The sequence below is a fragment of the Saccopteryx bilineata genome, chromosome 1 (assembly GCF_036850765.1).
Source record: "Saccopteryx bilineata isolate mSacBil1 chromosome 1, mSacBil1_pri_phased_curated, whole genome shotgun sequence".
Lineage (NCBI taxonomy): Eukaryota > Metazoa > Chordata > Mammalia > Chiroptera > Emballonuridae > Saccopteryx > Saccopteryx bilineata.
Window position 1 is genome coordinate 356,782,648 of NC_089490.1, and position 21,567 is coordinate 356,804,214.

General features: G+C 39.1%; 1 protein-coding gene and 1 pseudogene across 4 annotated transcripts in view; one reads left to right on the top strand and one right to left on the bottom strand.

The window, feature by feature from the left end:
- Positions 1–21,567, bottom strand: part of SBF2 (SET binding factor 2) — a 513,016-nt gene that overhangs the window by 474,231 nt on the left and 17,218 nt on the right. The window lies entirely within an intron of this gene.
- On the top strand, positions 12,501–13,448 carry LOC136320680 (transcription initiation factor TFIID subunit 9-like; annotated as a pseudogene).

Below are 21,567 nucleotides of genomic sequence, written 5' to 3' on the forward strand. Positions count from 1 at the left end.
AGATAAGTTCCTATTACAGAAGAATGATTGCCATAACTAGTGTACTCAAACATTTCCTAGCAGAAACATGGGTAATCTTACAGATCACCATTTATTAAGAATTCACCATGTCAGACACTGAGGTAATCACCTGGCAGGAAATATCACAGATTAGCAAAGTGAGGCTCAGAAAGGTTAAGTTCTTACCAAAAATCATGGCCTGACCTGTGGTGGCGCAGTGGATAAAGTGTCAACCTGGAAACGCTAAGGTTGCCGGTTCAAAACCCTGGGCTTGCCTGGTCAAGGCACATATGGGAGTTGATGCTTCCTGCTCCTCCCCCCTTCTCTCTCTCTCTCTCTCTCACTCTCTCTCCCTTCTCTATAATGAATAAATAAAAAAAAAACATGATAGTAAAAAATACTGTATAAAAGTTTTTAAAAAAAATCATATCTAATAAATAGCAGAGTTGACACCTAGCTGGCGGTGGCTGGTGGTGCAGTGGATAGAGCAGGGGTCCCCAAACTACGGCCCACGGGCCACATGCGGCCCCCTGAGGCCATTTATCTGGCCCCCACCGCACTTCCAGAAGGGGCACCTCTTTCATTGGTGGTCAGTGTACTGTATGTGGCGGCGCCGCAAAGCACGGTGTCGCTCACGTACAGTACTACTTCCAGTGACGCGGAACAGACGAGTTATGGCTCCAGAAGCATGTCATATCACTTGTTACGGCTAGCAGTGACAAATATGGAACCAGACATTGACAATCTCATTAGCCAAAAGCAGTCCTAAAGTTCCCATTGAAATACTGGTCAGTTTGTTGATTTAAATTTACTTGTTCTTTATTTTAAATATTGTATTTGTTCCGTTTTGTTTTTTTACTTTAAAATAAGATATGTGCAGTGTGCATAAGGATTTTTCATAGTTTTTTTTATAGTCCAGCCCTCCAACAGTCTGAGGGACAGTGAACTGGCCCCCTGTGTAAAAAGTTTGGGGACCCCTGGGATAGAGCATTGACCTGGGACGCTGGGGTCCTAAGTTTGAAACCTCAAGGTGGTCAGCTTAAGTACAGGGTTGCCAACTTGAGCATGGGATCATCAATATGATCCCAAGATCGCCGGCTTGAGCCCAGAGTATCTGGCTTGAGCAAAGGGTTTAACTTGGTTTAACTTGAGCACATATGAGAAGTAATCAATAAACAACTAAAGTGATGCAACTATGAGCTGATGCTTCTCATCTCTCTGCATTTCTCTATCTCTCTCAGAAAAAAAATAGCAGAGTTGAAATTAAAATCCTATCTATGAAATGCCAAAGCCTGTGTTTTTTTAACAACTATCCTCTGTGTCAACAAGTGCAAACTGAATTACCAGTAGTATTTTATAACATTAATCCTATCCTTCCCCCAAAAAAGAAATAAAACCCCTACCATCCTATACTGCAATGCTTCTCAAAAGTATTTTTTTGTTTTTGTTTGTTTGTTTTTGTTTTTTCCAAAGTGAGAAGCGTGGGGGCCAGGGAGCAGACAGACAGACTCCTGCATGCGCCTGACCTGGATCCACCTGGCATGCCCACCAGGGGGCGATGCTCTGCCCATCTGGGCCATCGCTCTGCTGCAACTGGAGCCATTCTAGTGCCTGAGGCGGAGGCCATGGAGCCATCCCCAGCACCCGGGCCCACCTTTTGCTCCAATGGAGCCTTGGCTGTGGGAGTGGAAGAGAGATAGAGAGAAAGGAGAGGGGGAAGAGTGGAGAAGCAGATGAGCACTTCTCCTGTGTGCCCTGGCCGGGAATTAAACCCAGGACCTCCACACGCCGGGCCGACGCTCCACTGCTGAGCCAACCATCCAGGGCCCCAAAACACTGTTTAGTGAGGTATCTATCATATAGTAAGAGTTCTGTGACCCAGTAAGTGTAGGAAATCTTATATTGAAGAGCTCATCAAAGTTCCATGTTACAGGAATTTTTGGAATCTTTAATATGCCCTCACACTGTAAATCTCCAACAAATAAATGCATTGAGCAGTTTCCCATACACATTTAGCCGAATTTACCTCTCTTCACAGGCCATTGCCCTGAACTAATGTTTTGTGGAATGTACCTTTGAAAATATTTATCTGGTTAATAATTTTATATGGCCATCTTTTCTTTGACAATTTCACCTAAACTAGGTGAGTTATCAGAAAATCTTATGATACCTGCTGACCCTTCCTCTTCTAGGTGAAAATATCATGGCCATGGTGAGGCCAGTGGCCATGTTTTAGATATCATGTAACTTTACCTCTGTTCAGAAATGAGGACTAGACAGAATAGGTACCAAAGAACAACTTCATTCACTTATGTGATCTGCCTTAAAAAGGTGAGGTGGGTCAATGTAATTTATCCCAAGAAACGGGAAACAAACAAAGTAAAGGTGCTATAAGAGCCACAGAACAGCAGTAGACAGCTAGTACAGATCATAAAAGAACAGAAAACTACTAGGAGGCAAAGGAACTGGGCAAAGAAAAAAAGGACGGGTCAAAACAAAGAAGGAATGCAGAAATAAGCATCAGACAGGCCAGGTGCCTGCATTTAGGGCTAGTTCTAGCTCCTATGAACCAAACCCTTGCATTTATATGAGATCTTCATTGTACCACTTTTGATTGGGCTAATTTGAGTTGCTCTCTTACCTTTGCAACAAATCTTATTTAAATACAAATGAGAAAAGTTTAATTTATTCCACTTAAATAAAACAGTATAGTGCAGGTGTTAAAGGAGTATATAGATTGTAGCATTAGACCGCTTGGAATCAAATCTAGGTCCTTTACTATAAAATGTGAAACTTTGGGCAAGTTATCTAAAACCTCCATTCCCATCTTACAGAAATATTATTAACGGAAACAATGAGAGTATCTCCACCTCAAGTTAGGCTGTAAGGATTAAATGAGATGTTTGTAAAGTGCTTCGTATATACAGAAAACAAGGATTAAATGTTAGCTATTATTACTATTAATTGGCATGCACTTCTTTTCTCTTACTCAATATAAACATCTTTTCCTTAGACCATAATTAAGAAAGAAAAAAATCTTACTTCTGGATATAAAAATCTGGTTGTTTTTTTTTTTAATTTACTAGTACAATGCAACCACATGACTTAACTCCAGGGACTCTCTCACCTTTTGTACATTTTGCAGAACTAATAACATTAAATACTCTGAAAACATCTTTCATCTTAATGAAATCATTTTTCCACAACAGGATAAAAATGTTACATCAATATCAGATATACTTATCTAAAGCATCAACATTTTTAAAAATTCCAAAACATAACAACTCTTAGAAGACAACAAAATAAACCTATTTAATAAAATAATTATTTTATTCTAGAATTATTATGTCTAGAATCAATATGCAGACCTATTATAATAACAAGAAATACAAAGGGAACAAATACATAGTAGCTTCCATTAAGGCCTTTTAATAACAAACAATTTCAAATCCAAAGACAAGTGATACGACCATTTACTGTGTTTTTAACCCTACTAATGCCTGGATCATATTCAATTCATCTCTTACACTCAAATAGTTATTTACTTCCTACAAAGAATTTATAGTTATTTTAGAGACATCAGAGTAATGGTGGCATGAGAGATACTCCTGATATCTTCCCTTGAAGTTTCAATGAATTGAACTAAAACAGAGCAAAGGAACCCCAACTGGGCTCACAGGTGTGCCTAAAATATCCACATGCACCAAATGGACTAAAGGTGGGACTGGGTGAAAAGGGGGGTGGAAGATAAAAGGCATTCACAGTTGGTTCTGGGGAAGAGACAAACCCAGAGTTTTTTTCTTTTCTGGACTATGGGGAGGAGAAGCTCGGGTGTCTGGATTTTGTCTGAAGGGTACAAAGAGGGAAACTGGGAGTGACTGGGTCTCCTTCTGCCAGGAGGAGTGGTGAGATAGAAGGGCAGAGGCGGAGATAAACCAAAGCACCAGAGCGTGGGGTTATGGCCAGGGTTCCCACCGTCTGCCTACAGCCAGCACTCAGCAGAGAGAAAACCAAAGTGCAGCCCCCAGCCTCCCAGACTCAGCCTCCCTCACCTCACTGTATGAAGAGTGGCAGAGACAAACTCCAAAGCTAGCTCTCCAGAGCCACTCTCTCCCCTGAAGAACAGAGGTGCTCCGTGTCTGGTCCATTAATCTATTGAGACATGGGGAGAAGCACCTGGAGGCCTGCAATTGCCATTGCTAGAACCAGAAAGCTGAAGCCATTAAGCCCTCACAACATGTCCAACCCATCAATGCGTATATAGCCCCGCCTACATCATTGTAACAGCAACATCTTAGTGGAGGACAGTTCAGGAACTTCACAGAGCTGAAACTTGTAATGCAGTGACACCTACTATAAGAAACCTCTCAAAACTAAAATTTATTTTTGCTTCATTTTTTTCCTTTTTTCTTATTCTTTTTTTTCCTCTTTCTCTCTTTTGAATTTCACTTTCTTTAATTTTTATATAGTTTATTATTTTCTTCTGGGTGTTTTGTTTTTGTTTCTGTCTTTGTTTTGTTTTCAATCTTTTTTTCTGTGGTTTTTCTTCTTGGCATAATATTTTTAATTTTTTAATTTTTTCAGTTGTTTCTTGATAGGGTTTTTTGTTTTTTTTTTGTATTTTTCTGAAGCTGGAAACGGGAGAGACAGTCAGACAGACTCCCGCATGCGCCCGACCGGGATCCACCTGGCACACCCACCAGGGGGCGACGCTCTGCCCACCAGGGGGCGATGCTCTGCCCCTCCGGGGCGTCGCTCTGTTGCGACCAGAGCCACTCTAGCGCCTGGGGCAGAGGCCAAGGAGCCATCCCCAGCGCCCGGGCCATCTTTGCTCCAATGGAGCCTCGGCTGCGGGACGGGAAGAGACAGAGAGGAAGGAGAGGGGGAGGAGTGGAGAAGCAGATGGGCGCTTCTCCTGTGTGCCCTGGCCGGGAATCGAACCTGGGACTTCCGCACACCAGGCCGACACTCTACCACTGTGCCAAATGGCCAGGGCTCTTGATACTTGATAGGGTTCTTAACAAAACCATGCTCAAATGCCATCAAGGAAGAAGAAATCAAATGCCATGGCTACACAGGACAAAGAGTCCAGAAAGAAAATGAAAAATCTCCAGAAGACAAATCTCAATTATATGGAAACTTTGGAGTTAAATGATAGGGAATTCAAAATTGAAGTCCTGAAAATCTTCAACGAGAAGTGAGAAAACACCAATAGGCAACTCTCTACTGGGTATCTACCCTAAAAACTCAAAAACATTGGTACGTAAAGACACATGCACCCCCAAGTTCATCGCAGTATTATTCACAGTGGCCAAGACATGGAAACAACCACAGTGTCTCTCAACAGAGGATTGGATAAAGAAGATGTGGTACATATATACAATGGAATACTACTCAGTCATAAGAAATGAAGACATATTGACATTTACAACAACATGGATGGGCCTTGAGAACATTATACTGAGTGATATAAGTAAGTTAGAAAAAAGCTAAGAACTGTATGATTTCATACATACATAGGTGGGATATAAAACTGAGGCTCATGGACATAAATAAAAGTGAAGTTGCCGTGAACCAGCACGGCTAGTAATTCCAGGTCCTGAGTGGGAACTGTGAGGAATTAAGAAAAATAGGCTTAAAAAGAAAAAGGATGGGCTCGGGAGGTCTCTTTGCAATGCAAGAGATAGTTTGCAAAAAGCAAGCCTCCACCCCCCTACCTGCTTTATTTATAAGGCAAAGTGAGGCCATTAGCAAATCAAAGAGATCTCTGAACACATTTCCAAGACAACCCAAGAATTCTACCAAGTGTAGAAAACCCCTACCATATATAACATCTTAACTTCACATAACAAAGGACTGCCTCCAGTCTTTCTGAGGGACGGGAGGGGGGGGGAATAGGATAGGGGGACGGAGTATAAACAATGCAGCACCACACCTAAGATGAAGCTGTGGAAGAAAATATAGTCTTTAGCAACTTCACAGAACAAGTGAGGTGGGGGTTGGGCAGACTGTCAGCTTACTGCCAGTTCCCCACACCTGTTCCCCCAAAAACCTAAACTGCAAAGACCCTGTTGGCTTTCAGCCCCCAACATGAAGTGGTTACCAGGAGGAGGGAGACAGAGAAGAGGGAGATGAAGGAGGGATGGGTAGAAGGGTGTAAAGAGGGACAAATATAAGGTGATAGAAAATGATTTGACTTTGGGTGATGAGTATAGAACATAATCAACAGATCAAACGATATAAAAATGTTTACATGAAAGCTATGTACTCTTACTGATCAATGTCACCCTGTTGAATTTAATTTTTTAAATAAAATTTTAAAAAAATAATTTCTAGCTGTTTTAATATTTATCTATATCATTCTCCTCTGATTTAGATAGTTTGGGTTCTCCTGTTTGATAGCAAAGAAATTAGATCAACTTTTAAAATTATACCAAAACTTTTAAAGTTCACAGTTTATTTTATTAATTTGTTCCCACCTACCCCTACAATCCACTAATAAAATTTAAAATGTTATTTTTACTTCAATAACATTTACTAACTTTCATACCTCACTGAATCTCTGTCCATTAAAGGCACAATTTGGTATAGGCAAAAACAGCTAATATTTGAGTGCTACTTCATATAAAGTAACAACTCAATAAAATAATGAGTAATCCAATTTTGATATAGACAAATAATTTAAACAGACACTTCACCAATAAGCAAAGAAATACTGATTAGCATCATTAATCATCAGAGAAATCTAGAAATTAAAACCATAATACTACATACACCCTAAAAGGGTTAAAATTTAAAAGACTGACAACACCAAATATTCATGAGCTTGTAGAATAGCTGCAACTGTCACACATTGCTGTTAGGGGTATAAAATGGTACAACCACTTTGAAAAAAGTAGTGGCAGTTTCTCATAAAATTAAGGATATTGCCCTGGGCAGGTAGCTCAGTTAGTTAGAAAATCGTCCCCATATATAAAGGCTGTAGGTTTGATCCCTGGTCAGGACACATACAAGAATCAACCAATGAATGCATAAATAAGTGAAACAACAAATCGATGTCTCTCTTTCTCTCTCTCTCTCTCCAGCTCCTTCTTCTCTCTCTAAAATCAATATTTAAAAATTAAGTATAAATGCACCTATGATCCCAGAAATCCAACAGCTAAAAATTTACCCAACAGAAATGAAAAAGTACTTTCAGAAAAAGACTCATAATAGTATTCATAGGGGTTTTATTCATTATAGCCAAAAATTGGAAACAGTCAAAACAAAAAACTGTTGTATATTCACACAATGGAATATTATGCAGCAAAAAAGGAACAAACTTCTGACAGATACTAACAATGAGGCTGCACCTCAAAAACATGGTCAGTGAAAGCCTTTCAAAAAAGGAGTATATACTGTATGACTCTATTTATATGAAATTCTAGAATGGGCAAAATTAATCTATGGTTTAAAAAAAATGAGAACAGTGAGTAACTGCCTCTGGGAAGGTGGGGGAAAGAACTGACTGGAAAAAAGTAAAAGGGAACATTCTGGGGTAATGATACTGCACTGTATCATTGATGGGGGGTTGGGTTATACAGATATGTAAAATATCTAGGAGTGTAAACTTAAGATTTGTGTGTGTATCTTATTTCTGTAAATTTTATATAAAAAGAAAAAGGTAAATAAAAAATACTGAATCTAATTCATGATATGCATAACAAAGTCATTATGGGAGAGTATACTGATATCAACAATTTAATTCATTACTAAAGAAATGAATAGATGGATTAATATATGATAAAATAGGTATTGTAGAATATTAAATGTACAATCTAGGTACAATTTAGGTAGTGGACATGCTGTGTTCACTATAAACTTTTCAACTATGATACAGCTTTGAAATTTTTCATATCAAATGTAGAAACAAAACAAAACGAAAAACAAATCCAATCCTTCAAAGTTCAACTAAAAATCAATTATTGCCATGAGCCCTTTCCTGTAATCCTTAGCATTCCGAACACTAATCTTACTGCATATAACACTCACCTGGTAATTTCATATCTTATCACAGATTGTCTTGTAGTTTTAAAATACAGTGTAAGCCTCTGGGGGCTGCTTCTTGATAGTGAGGACAAGTAAGACTGTGTGTGTAATTATAAATTATTTTACAAGCCATAATTTCCAAAAGACTACTAACCTGTCATCAACTAAAATATAAATATGTATATGTATACACAACACAAACAAACACACATACTGAAAACTAAAATAAAAGCCATGATAAGTTTGCTTGGCCTGTGATGGTACAGTGGATCAAGTGTCGACCTGAAATACTGAGGTTACTAATTTGAAACCCTGGGCTAGCCAGGTCAAGGCACATAAAACAAGCAATCAACAAACAACTAAAGTGAAGCAACTATGAGTTGATACTTCTTGGTTGTTCCCCCCCCCAAAAAAAATCAATAAATTAAATAAATAAATCTTTTTAAAAATGATAACTTTAAACCAAGGGCCCTTGATTTTTTTAGTCCTTGATTATTAGCAAAATAGGCCAACTGAATTGAATGAGTTCACTTCTGTACACAGAATTGGTTGGGCTTTCTCAAAACATTTTCTGAAGAGCTATAGCACCAGAGGTCTCAGATCTTTATCCGAGGGTAAAAGAAGCCTCAAAGAATTATATGGAGTCTCTAATTTTATGACCACATGAAATGAGAAAACAACCCTGGCTCAATGGTAGAGCATTGGCCCAGCGTGTGGATATCACAGGTTCAATTCCTGGTCAGGGCACATAGGAGAAACAACCATCTGCTTCTCCACCCCTCCCCCTCTCCCTTCTCTCCATCTCTCTTTCTCCTCCTGCAGCCATAGCTCGATTGGAGCAAATTGGTCCTGGACACTGAAGATATAGCTTCATGGCCTCACCTGAGGCACTACAATAGTTCAGTTGCAGAAAAACAAAGCAATGGCCCCAGATGAGCTGATCATCACCCCATAGGGCAGGGGTCCCCAAACTTTTTACACAGGGGGCCAGTTCACTGTCCCTCAGACCGTTAGAGGGCCGGACTATAAAAAAAAACTATGAACAAATTCCTATGCACACTGCACATATCTTATTTTAAAGTAAAAAAACAAAACGGGAACAAATATATTTAAAATAAAGAACAAGTAAATTTAAATCAACAAACTGACCAGTATTTCAATGGGAACTACAGGCCTGCTTTTGGCTAATGAGATGGTCAATGTGCTCCTCTTACTGACCACCAATGAAAGAGGTGCCTCTTCTGGAATTGCGGCGGGGGCCGGATAAATGGCCTCAAGGGGCCACATGCGGCCCGCGGGCCGTAGTTTGGGGACCCCTGCCATAGGGGGCTTGCTAGGTGGGTCCTGGTTGGGGTGCATTCAGGAGTCTCTCTGCCTCCCCCCTTCTCACTTAAGGGAAAAAAAACATGAGAAAACACATATAAAAAGTGATGACATTCTTTAACACTGATCGACATCTTATTGTAATCCTAAAGAAGTTTTACTACTTTCCAGTTTCAAACATTATGCACGATATATACACAGGACCATATAATCCCCTGTCACTATATAGATACCTTCTTTCTATAGCTGTTAAAGGTCAATAATAAACCATTTAAGAATCTTCTGCTATCCTCATTTAAATTAAAAAATCAGCACAAGAAATCAAGATTTATGTATGAAGAAAAGTAAATTAAGCATATATATTATTCATATTTTACAGTAATATTAATGATTCTATTTTTATCCCAAAAAGAAAAATCATGAAGCTAAAAATATCAGGTACAATAATTACTAAAACAAGGGTTTTTTTTATTATTTGAATTATCAAGATATACTCTGGAAGAAACAACAGAATGACCACTGTACTCTTAAAATATTAATAACTATGGTTAGTTCAAACTACAGAAATGTTAATTACTAATATTAAAAGAAATGTAATAACTGCTACTGGACTTAACATATTTAAATAAGCAGATCTTTCCTGCTAATCTGATGTGTAAATCAGAATAAGTACCTAAATATACAGGCTTTAGATTTCTCATTTAAAGTGAAGAGTTTGTACAAAACCTCTAGGTTGTGCTTAAGAATATATAAACTCTTGAACATATTAGAGAATATTTAACTACAGTTATTGCATACAAAGGAAAATATGTCATATTGAGTGGAAATTTTAGGCTGGCTGAACAAATTCAATATAGTAAAAAATCCTTATGGATAAAGTGAGGGAATACAAGTCAAAGTTATCCATCTAAAAAGCAAAAAATAAACTAAAAGTAAAAAGAAAAAAGAATTTTAAAAAATTAGTATAGTTTAAGGGGCCTCTGGGACAACATCAAGCATAAAAACATTTGTATCATAAGGGTACCAAAAGGAAAAGATAAAAAGCAAGGGACTGAGAATCTATCTGAAGAAATAATGACTGAAAATTTCCCTGACTTGGCAAAAGAAATAGACAAGTCCAGGAAGCACAAATCTCAAATAAGATAAAGCCAAGCCTGACCAGGCGGTGGCTCAGTGGATAGTGTCAGACTGGGACACAGAGGACCGAGGTTCAAGACTCCGAGGTCGCCAGCTTGAGTGCAGACTCATCTGGTTCGAGCACAGCTCACCAGCTTGAACCCAAGGTCACTGGCTTGAGCAAGGAGTTACTCGCTCTGCTGTAGCTGCCTGGTCAAGGTATATATGAGAAAGCAACCAATGAACAACTAAGGTGCCGCAACAAAGAACTGATGCTTCTCATCTCTCTCCCTTTCTGTCTGTCCCTATCTGTCCCTTTCTCTGTCTCTCTGTATCTGTCACACACAAAAAAAATGTCAAAAGTTAAAGTAAAAAAGAAAACCTTTTTCTTTCAATTTTAAAATTGATTTGAGAGAGAGAGAGAAAGAGAAAGAGAGAAACATCAACTTGTTGTCCTACTCATTTTGGTATTCACTGGTTGATTCCTGTATATATGCTCTGACCAGGGACCAAACCCGCAGCCTTAACATATCGGGACAATGCTCCAACCAATCAAACTACTCAGTCAGGGGCAAGACAAAGAGAAAATATTAAAAGCAGCAAAAGAAAAGCAGTGAGTTATATACAAGGAAGCTCCCATAAGACTGGTCAGGGCACATAGGAGAAAAAAAAGTTTTGGGGTTTTTTGGGGGTTTTTTTTGGGGGGGGGTATTTTTCTAAAGCTGGAAACAGGGAGGCAGTCAGACAGACTCTGGCATGAGCCCGACCGGGATCCACCCAGCACGCCCACCAGGGGGTGATGCTCTGCCCCTCCGGGGCATCGCTGTCACAACCAGAGCCACTCTAGCGCCTGGGGCAGAGGCCAAGGAGCCATCCCCAGCACCCGGGCCATCTTTTGCTCCTATGGAGCCTCGGCTGCGGGAGGGGAAGAGAGAGACAGAGAGGAAGGAGAGGGGGAGGGGTGGAGAAGCAGATGGGCGCCACTCCTGTGTGCCCTGGCCGGGAATCAAACCCGGGACTTCCGCACGCCAGGCCGATGCTCTACCACTGAGCCAACTGGCCAGGGCCATCATCTGATTTCTTAACACAAATTTTGCAGTCCAGACTGACCAGGTGGTGATGCAGAGGATAGAGCATTGGATTGGGATGTTGAGGACCCAGGTTCAAACCCCTGAGGCCTCTGGCTTGAGCATGGGCTCATCCGGCTTGAGTGCAATCTCACTAGCTTGAGTGCAGGCCCACCAGCTTGAGCAGGGGTCGCAGGCTTGAGTGTGGGATCAGAGCCATGACCCCATGGTTGCCGGCTGAGTCCAAGGTCGCTGGCTTGAGCAAGGGGTCACTTGCTCTGCTGGAGCCCCTCTCTTCCATCAAGGCACATATGAGAAAGCAATCAATGAACAACTAAGGTGCTGCAACAAAGAATCTGTGCTTTTCATCTCTCTCCCTTCCTGTCTGTCTGTCCCCATCTGTCCGTCTGTCCCTCCTTCTCTCACTCACTTAAAAATCAGTGAATGCATAAATAAGTGGAACAAATCAATGTTTCTCTCACTTGTATTCCCCCTTCCTCTCTCTCTCTCTCAAATCAATCAATAAATAATTTTAAAATAAATAAAATATAAAAAAAAAAAAAAGTAGAACTACCTTATGACCCAGCAATCCCACTTCTTGGTATTTATCTGAAAAAATTCAAAACACAAATTCAAAAAGATATATGCAACCCTATTTTCACTGTAGCACTATTTACAATAGCCAAAATATGGGAGTAACCAATGTGTCCATCAATGAATGAATGGATAAAGAAGAGATAATACATATATACAATGGAATATTACTTGGCTATAAAAGGAATGAAATTTTACCATGGATGGACCTATAGGGTATTATGCTATGTGAAACAAGTCAGAAAGAGAAAGTCAAATACCATATGTTTTCACTTATATGTGGAATCAAAATATAAAATAAAATAAACAAAACAGAAACAAACTCAGAGATACAAAGAACAAACTGATGTGAAAAAGGGAAAAGGGTTCCAGAGCCATCGCCTTGAGGACCATGTTGCTTCCGAATATTCTGATCACCGCTACACCAGGGGTTGGAAAAACCACGCTAGGCAAAGAACTTGCATCAAAATCAGGACTGAAATACATTAATGTGGGTGATTTAGCTCGAGAAGTCTGATCATTGGATATCATGGAGTCTGGCAAGATGGCTTCTCCCAAGAGCATGCCGAAAGATGCACAGATGATGGCACAAATCCTGAAGGATATGGGGATTACAGAATATGAGCTAAGAGTTATAAATCAGATGTTGGAGTTTGCTTTCCGATATGTGACCACAATTCTAGATGATGCAAAAATTTATTCAAGCCATGCTAAGAAAGCTACTGTCGATGCAGATGTGCGATTGGCAATCCAGTGTCATGCTGACCAGTCTTTTACCTCTCCTCCCCAAGAGGTTTTTTATTAGATATTGCACAGCAAAGAAATCAAACCCCTTTGCCACTGATCAAGCCATATTCAGGCCCTAGATTGCCACCTGATAGATATTACTTGACTGCTCCAAACTATAGACTTAAGTCTTTACAAAAAAAGGCACCTACTTCAGCAGGAAGAATAACAGTTCCACGGTCAAGTGTTAGTTCAGTTACTAGCAGACCAAGTACTCCAACACTTGGCACACCAACCCCACAATCCATGTCAGTTTCAACTAAAGTAGGGACTCCAATGTCCCTCACAGGGCAAAGGTTTACAGTACAGATGCCCACTTCACAGTCCCCAGCTGTAAAAGCATCAATTCCTGCAACATCAACAGTTCAGAATGTTCTGATTAATCCATCGTTAATTGGGTCCAAAAACATTCTCATTACCACTAATATGGTGTCATCACAAAACACTGAATCATCAAGTGTGCTGAAAAGAAAACGTGAAGATGAAGATGAAGATGACGATGATGATGATGAAGATGACTATGATAACTTGTAATCTAGCCTTGATGCATGTAACATGTACACTTGATCTTGTCTCCACTATACTGAGATTAAACATGCATGCTGGTTGTTTTCAAGTTGTGTTTTAGAAAACTTAAATAATATTCAATGAGTAAATACAGGTACCATAGTTTTTCGTTGAGATTTTGTATTTTCTTTAATAGAATTCATAATGATTTTCATTGGCCTTTAAGTGTAAGAAATAAAGTTGTCATTCATAAAAAAAAAAAAAAAGAAAAGAAAAAGGTAAAGGGATTAAGAAGTACAAACTGACAGTTACAAAATAGTCAAAAGGATGTAAAGTACAGCATAGGGTACCAGTCAATAATATTGTAATAATTTTATAAGGTGTCAGGTCAGGACTAGACTTATCAAGGGGATCGCTTCATAAGTTATATAATGTCTAAGCACTAAACTGTATACCTAAAACTAATATAATATTGAATGTCAAATGTATTAAATTTTTAACTTTAAAAAAAGTAAAAAGCGCCTGACCAGGCGGTGGCGCAGTGGATAGAGCGTCGGACTAGGATGCCAAGAATCCAGGTTCAAGACCCCGAGGTCGCCAGCTTGAGGCGAGCTCATCTGGTTTGAGCAAAAGCTCACCAGCTTGGACCCAAGGTCGCTGGCTCGAGCAAGGGGTTACTTGGTCTGCTGAAGGCCCGCGGTCAAGGCATATATGAGAAAGCAATCAATGAACAACTAAGGTGTCGCAATGCGCAATGAAAAACTAATGATTGATGCTTCTCATCTCCGTTCCTGTCTGTCTGTCTGTCCCTGTCTATCCCTCTCTCTGACTCTGTCTCTGTAAAAAAAAAAAAAAAGTAAAAAGTAAAAGTATTTAATATTCAAAATTTACATAACACTAACACTACTTGAGAAAAGTTTTCCAAACAAGTCTTAAAACAATAAGGACCTGATAACTATAAAAAATATCCATGATTTCTGAAATGAATATAAAAGAATTAAAACTACAAGATAATTCAAGGTGTTTACATGAAAGTACCTCCATCTTAGGTAAAGCCTACAATGAGATATTTGGTGACAGCAGGCAACTTGGAGATCTTAAAGCTTAACATAGTCAAATTCCAAGATGGCTCTACTGCCATATTCTCCTCATCATGGCTCCAGAGTATTCCTTAAAGGGAAAGAATATCCAGCAACCATAATCTTCCCCACTGCTTCCACCAGTGATTCAGTCTCCTAATAATTAAAATACATAGAGGCCCTGGCCGGTTGGCTCAGTGGTAGAGCGTCGGCCTGGCGTGCAGAAGTCCCGGGTTCGATTCCCAGCCAGGGCCCACAGGAGAGGCGCCCATCTGCTTCTCCACCCCTCCCCCTCTCCTTCCTCTCTCTCTCTTCCCCTCCCACAGCTGAGGCTCCATTGGAGCAAAGATGGCCCGGGCACTGGGGATGGCTCCTTGGCCTCTGCCCCAGGCGCTAGAGTGGCTCTGGTAGCGGCAGAGCGACGCCCCGGAGGGGCAGAGCGTCGCCCCCTGGTGGGCAGAGCGTCGCCCCCTGGTGGGCGTGCCGGGTGGATCCCGGTCGGGTGCATGCGGGAGTCTGTCTGACTCTCTCTCCCCACTTCCAGCTTCAGAAAAAATAAAAAATAAAATTAAAATACATAGAGAAACTAAATTTGGTTTCTCATCAGAAAAATACTGAAAATAACTGATTTAGTGATTATAATAATACACTAAGAATTCTTTTTAAGGAAGATAATATAGGAAGATGCCTGTTTAAAGACACAGTGGGAACAGGAGAAGATGGCATCTAGGCTGGCATCTCACCTAAATAAACTCATCATTCAATATTCATTTCACATACTTATTAAAGGTCTTTAAAGTGTTGATATTTTAGTAGGCACCAGGAATATAAAAATGATTAGGATACAGCCCTAACCAGGTAGCTTAGTTGGTTAGATGTCATCCCGAAACACCAAGGTAGCAGGTTTGACACCCCAGTCAGAGCACATATAAGAATCAACCAATGAATGCATGAAAAAATGGAACAAATTCATTTTTCTTTTTCTAAAAATCAATCAATGAAGCTACAGTCCCTGTCTTAAAGGGCTCACAGACAAGTATAAAAGTCATCAACATAATCAACACAAGGTACGTATATATTGTTTAAATGATAAAATATCTATACTTCCAGTAGAAATTAATATGAAAACATTCAGGGAAGTCCATAAAAATCATATACAGCTGAAATTTTATAAAACATGACTAAATATTTTGTATAAGTATGAAGAGCAGGTAGACACATAGGTAAAAATAATAGCTGCCGCTTTTTGAGGGTTTTTTTCCCTGCTAGGCAGAATACCCTGCTATGATCTCATTTAATCCTCATAACAATCTTATGAAGCAAGAACTATTATTACTATTACCCCAGGTTTACAGAAGATAAAGTAAGCTCAATAGTGCAATCTGTCCACAGTCACACTCCAGTAGGTAGTTAAGTAAAAATTCAAACTCAGGTTGTCTGATTGGAGAATTTATGCTCATTTGTGACCAACCAACCAATTATACTACCTCATGCAGACACTCGCTGCACAGGCACAGAGCAGGAGACGACAGTACCTGAGCAATTAAAAGACCTCCCATCCAAGGATGGAGCACTAAAGTTGTAAAGAGTCAAGACGCCACTCACTGTGGTTGGGAAGAAGAGTATCCGGTCATGTAGGACACCACGACTGCATGACTAAGGTAATGCAGATTTCCTCTGCTACTGCTACTGTGTACAGATACCTTGAGGCATCCTGGGTATAAATTTGAAGCCAGTATGATACTAAAAGATTAAACACAAAGTGACATAATCATTTTATTCGAAAAAAATTACTCTGGTAATAATATGGAACTAGCTGGAGAATTTTACTGAAAGAGGAGGAATACGCAGGTTCCGATGGCAGATCTCAGGTTGTCTTCTAACAGCTACAGTGATGATAGTGGTGGCAGTGATGGTGGTGATAACAGAAGTCTCAACTTTAACCAGGGTTATGGCCCACATATCCCAGTATTCTCTTTAGCTAAATTTCAGCCAAAGGAAATGTGGACCTTTAAAGAAAAGGAACTATCCTTTCTTCTCCACTGTCTCCATCCTCCTACCTAGAACACTGATGTGTTAGAGCTAAGATGTTAAGTATAAAGCTGGAAGCAGCCTAGGTCCTGATGGTTATACAAACCAAAAACTGCCTAAACCCAGACCTTTATGTGACAGAAATTTCTATATTTGCTGAAGACATTTATGTTAGCTCTCTACAAAGGTAGCCAAACCTTCATCCTGAGTGCTCTTTATAGTAATTGAAAAAAGGACTGAAAAGGACCTGAATTATGGCACTGACCGTGGGATCAGACAAAAACAGAGGAATGTGAGAAAAATTTAGGAGGAAAAATAAAACACTTGTGAAAGTGAGGGAGAATGGGAAAAGAGTGGCCAGTATCTAACTTGGGTGAATGACCAAGAGGAAAGAGTCTGAGGAACCCAATACGTTTCCTTAAATTCAATTTCATAAGAATTGAATTTCCAATTCTTAGGAAACATCCAGGCGGATTCTTTTTTGTAGGCAGTTCCACCTCCTTGTCCCTACATACATATGCCTGCTAGTGTCTTCTTGATGTCTTACAGCTGTCCAAAACCACCCAATCGTGACAAATTTTGTAGGTTTCATACTTTTAAAAGAATTTTCTCTTTCTCTTCTAGTCAGACTGACCAAGTCTAGCAAAATCAAATAATGTCCCCCACATCCTAAATCACTCAATACTTGACTGAATAGCTGAAAGAAGGCCATTTGGCACTCCACTTATGAAAGGCCGCAAACTTTTCTTTAAAGGAGAAGAGTCCAGCTTCCCTAAACGCTCCACTCTTACTAGTCTTACCCAGCGATTTTCAACTTTTCATCTCATGGCACACATGAACTAATTATTAAAATTTTGCAGCACACCAAAAAATGTATTTTTTGAAAACCTGACAAAAAAAGAAGAAAGAACAGGTATATTTTTGATTAACTTACACTGGATGACTATTGTTAGGTTAGCTGTTGGCATTTTTTAATTTGACAATCTAAGGGAAAAGAGGTCAGTGTTCCTGACTAAAGAATTAGGTATTGGATGTTTTAAAAATTTTTGCACAGCCTGGCGCAGTGGATAGAGCATCAGACTGGGACACAGGACCCAGATTCCAAACCCTGAGGTCACTGGCTTCAGAGTGGGCTTATCCGGCTTGAGGGGCAGGGGTCGCTGACTTGAGTGTGGGATGATAGATATGACCTCATGGTGGCTAGCTTGAGCCCAAAGGTCGCTGGCTTGAGCCCAAGGTTGCTGGCTTGAGCAAGGGATAACTCATTCTGCTGGAACACCCCAGTCAAGACACATATGAGAAAGCAATCAATGAACAACCAAGGCTCCACAGTGAAGAATTGATACTTTTCATCTCTTTCCCTTCCTGTCTGTGTGTCCCTATCTGTCCCTCTCTCTATCTCTGTAACAAAATAAATAAACATTTCTTGAATAAACAAATAATTAAATAATATACTGATCTGGGGATCCCCTAGTTTCAACAGAGACTTTGTGCACATATAACAACATGAGCCTTAGACTAAAAAATCCAGGATTCAGATATTGATACCACCAGTTCCAGCTATATAACCTTGAACAAATTAATGTCTCCAAGCCTCAATAACTTAACCTACCTTATATATTTGTTGTAAGAAACTGATGAAATTAAATAAAGCCTTGCACGCAGTATTTAATAAATGGCAGCCATTAATAGAAATGTTTGCCATCTTTCACACAATAAAAAAAAGGTATCATATAATCTCCTGAAACATATTATGATAATTTTGTCAAATGCTATATAATGTTTTCAAATATCCTTCATTCTTTTACAACCACATTTCTCAAACACACAATCTGAACAAAAACAACGAAAGGGAATTCAAGAGAGGGAAGGAGGGTAATACAGTTTTAGTAATACAGTTACTTGTATTTTTAAAAACCTTCAGTTTTTCACTACCCTAAATGAATCCTTACTGTTGTCCCCTTTCATTTCTTTGTTCTAAAAAAAATGAGTTTTATTAACCTAATCCTTGTAGATTTTGGTTTACTCGGGCTAAAATTATTTGGTAAAACATCTCAAAAAAAACCCAAGTAACATTCTTTTCAAATTCCATACAACTGCGTGGGACAATTATATAAAGCATTTGTAAAATTCACTCCAGTCCCACCCAACTGCTACTTTCCATTGTAAATTAATTTTCATTCTATTATTTAAGTTTGTTCTGACATTTGATTTGTCTAAATGTAAATACTTAGTTTAAGTTGGAAATAAAAAAGGTCATATTTTTACCTACAAGCAGATATCATTAAGTATATAAATTTTTTTCACTTAAAAACTTGACCAAAATCTAGTAATTTTCTTTAAACAGGAATTTTCCATTTCAAAATTTTAAATCTTACATTTTAAATACACCACAACAATAGAATATTTGCTTAAAGGAGAAAATAACTTGAGATGTCAAGATCCCAAACAAGTTCACTGTTTTCTTCAAATCACGGTAGGTACGGACCTTGTAAACTAATAAAGTACTGAGAGTTACAATGAACCAAGGAGGAGGAAATCAGGTACATTCTGATCTCATTGGTGAGAAATGGGCCTTTCAAATAAAAAACTTCTTTTTCGTAACAGTCTATTAGGGAAATCACTGAAAGAAAGCCCGACAAATATGACTACTCAATAAATACTCAGTAAGTAACTATTCACCTCACATTAGGTAATCTGCTAAAATAATAGAACCATCTCTGCTGAAAGGACTTTATTTTTCTATTTCAAAGATTTCTCTACTCATAGAATACTGGGATTTAGTCAGACCATGGGCTCAATGGACTCTTGTAGCCTGGATAAATCAGACGAATACAAAAGGCAATTCCTTGGTTTTTTCAGAACTCAGATCCTGGTTTTTCAGTAGTCTTAGGACATAATGAAGGCCAAAGACAAGTAGCAAATTGTATCATTTCAGCAGCATTACTGGAATTAAATATATGGTCTGACATCCCACATTCAGTTCTTTAGCACTCTCACCTTTGTGAAGCTATGCTGTTTCCTCTATTGTGGCATAAGTAATAAATTTTAAGTGATTTTTTTTCCTAATTAAAATTGACACAATTTTTCTGGAAGACAATTGAGGAATATACCACAAACCTATTTATCAAAATGTTCTTTTGGCTTTCAGGAACGGCTGGAATAAGAACTTAAATGATGTTTCCAAAGCCCTGTATCTCTCTTCATTTTTTGGCTTTCTTAGCCTTTGTTCAATATTTATACTCCCAAAACACAGTAAGGAAAATAGTCATTGGCAGCACCAACTTAATCACAGTGTTCCTACCTTAGTCATCCCCAGAGATAAAAGACTTCCTTGTTCCTTCCAAAGGAAAAAGACCTAGATTTGGTTCTGATTAGCCCGGCTTAAGGTAAAGGGTGCAATAGCTAGAAGTAAGTTTCCCTTGGGACCACAGTGAATAATAGACATGTTTCCCCATTACTCCGCTGTAAAAGAGAATGAAATATTACCATTTGCAACAACATGGATGGACCTAGAGGGTATTATGCTATATGAAATAAGTCAGACAGAAAAAAACAAATACCACATGTTTTGACTTATATGTGAAATCTGAATAGCAAAATAAATGAACAAACAAAATATATTGGAGAACAGACTGATGGTCGCCAGATGGGAGGGAGAGTTGGAGGACTGGGTAAAAAACATAAGGGGATTAAGAAACTACAAATTGGTAGTTACAAAATAGTCACAGGTATGTAAAGTACAGGAAATATAGTCAATAATATTTTAATAACTACATACAATACCAGGTGGGTACTTGAAATATCGGGGGTATAACTTTGTAAAGTGTATGACTGTCTAACCACTATGCAGTACACCTGAAACTAATATAGAATAATACTGAATGCAAACTGCAATTGAAAAATAATATGGCCCTGGCCGGTTGGCTCAGTGGTAGAGTGTCGGCCTGGCGTGCAGGAGTCCTGGGTTCGATTCCCGGCCAGGGCACACAGGAGAAGCTCCCATCTGCTTCTCCACCCCTCTCCCTCTCCTTCCTCTCTCTCTCTTCCCCTCCCGCAGCCAAGGCTCCATTGGAGCAAAAGTTGGCCCAGCGCTGAGGATGGCTCTGTGGCCTCTGCCTCAGGCACTAGAATGGCTCTGATTGCAACAGAGCGACGCCCCAAATGGGCAGAGCATCGCCCCCTGGTGGGCGTGCCAGGTGGATCCTGGTCGGATGCGTGCAGGAGTCTGTCTGACTGCCTCACCGTTTCCAACTTCAGAAAAATACAAAAAAAAAATATATATATATATATATAATATACACACACACACACAAAATAAATAAATAAAAAATAAAAATAATATTAAAGAAGATATGCTTCCCAAAGAAAGGGAGTCTGGACAGAAAATTAACAGATGTTCGTTTAAATGTACATATCCTTTGACCCAGCAATTCCACTTCTAGGAATTAAAGCTTATTATTATGTGCCAGAAACTGTTTAAATAATTTACAAAAATAAATTCATTTAATCTTTTAAAATCTGCCTCTATGTGGTAGATACTACTATTTTTTAAGAAGATTTTATTTATTAACTTTAGAGAGAGGAGAGAGACAGGGAGGGAAGAGGGGTAGGGAGGAACAGGAATAATCTACTCATATAGTTGCTTCTACTGGGCCTGAGCTTCAAACCTGTGACCTCAGCTTTCCTGGTCGACGATCACTGTGCCAACCACAGGCCAGGCCATACTACTATTTATTATTATTCTATTTTATAGATACAGAAAAATTAAGTAATTGTCCAAAGCCAGAACTACTAAAAGATAAAACCAGAAATCGAACCCAGATCATCTGGCTCCATCCCAAGCTTTTATCACTAAACTTGACTACCTCTTTATCTACTTGTCCCAAGAATTAAATTTGAATGCAAAGATTTAGCTAGGAGGATTCATCACAACACTATTTATTACAGCAAAAATTCAAAAGTAATCAAAATGTCTCATCATAAAGGACTAACTGGTAAAATTATTATATGTACATTAAATTAAAATAAAACTA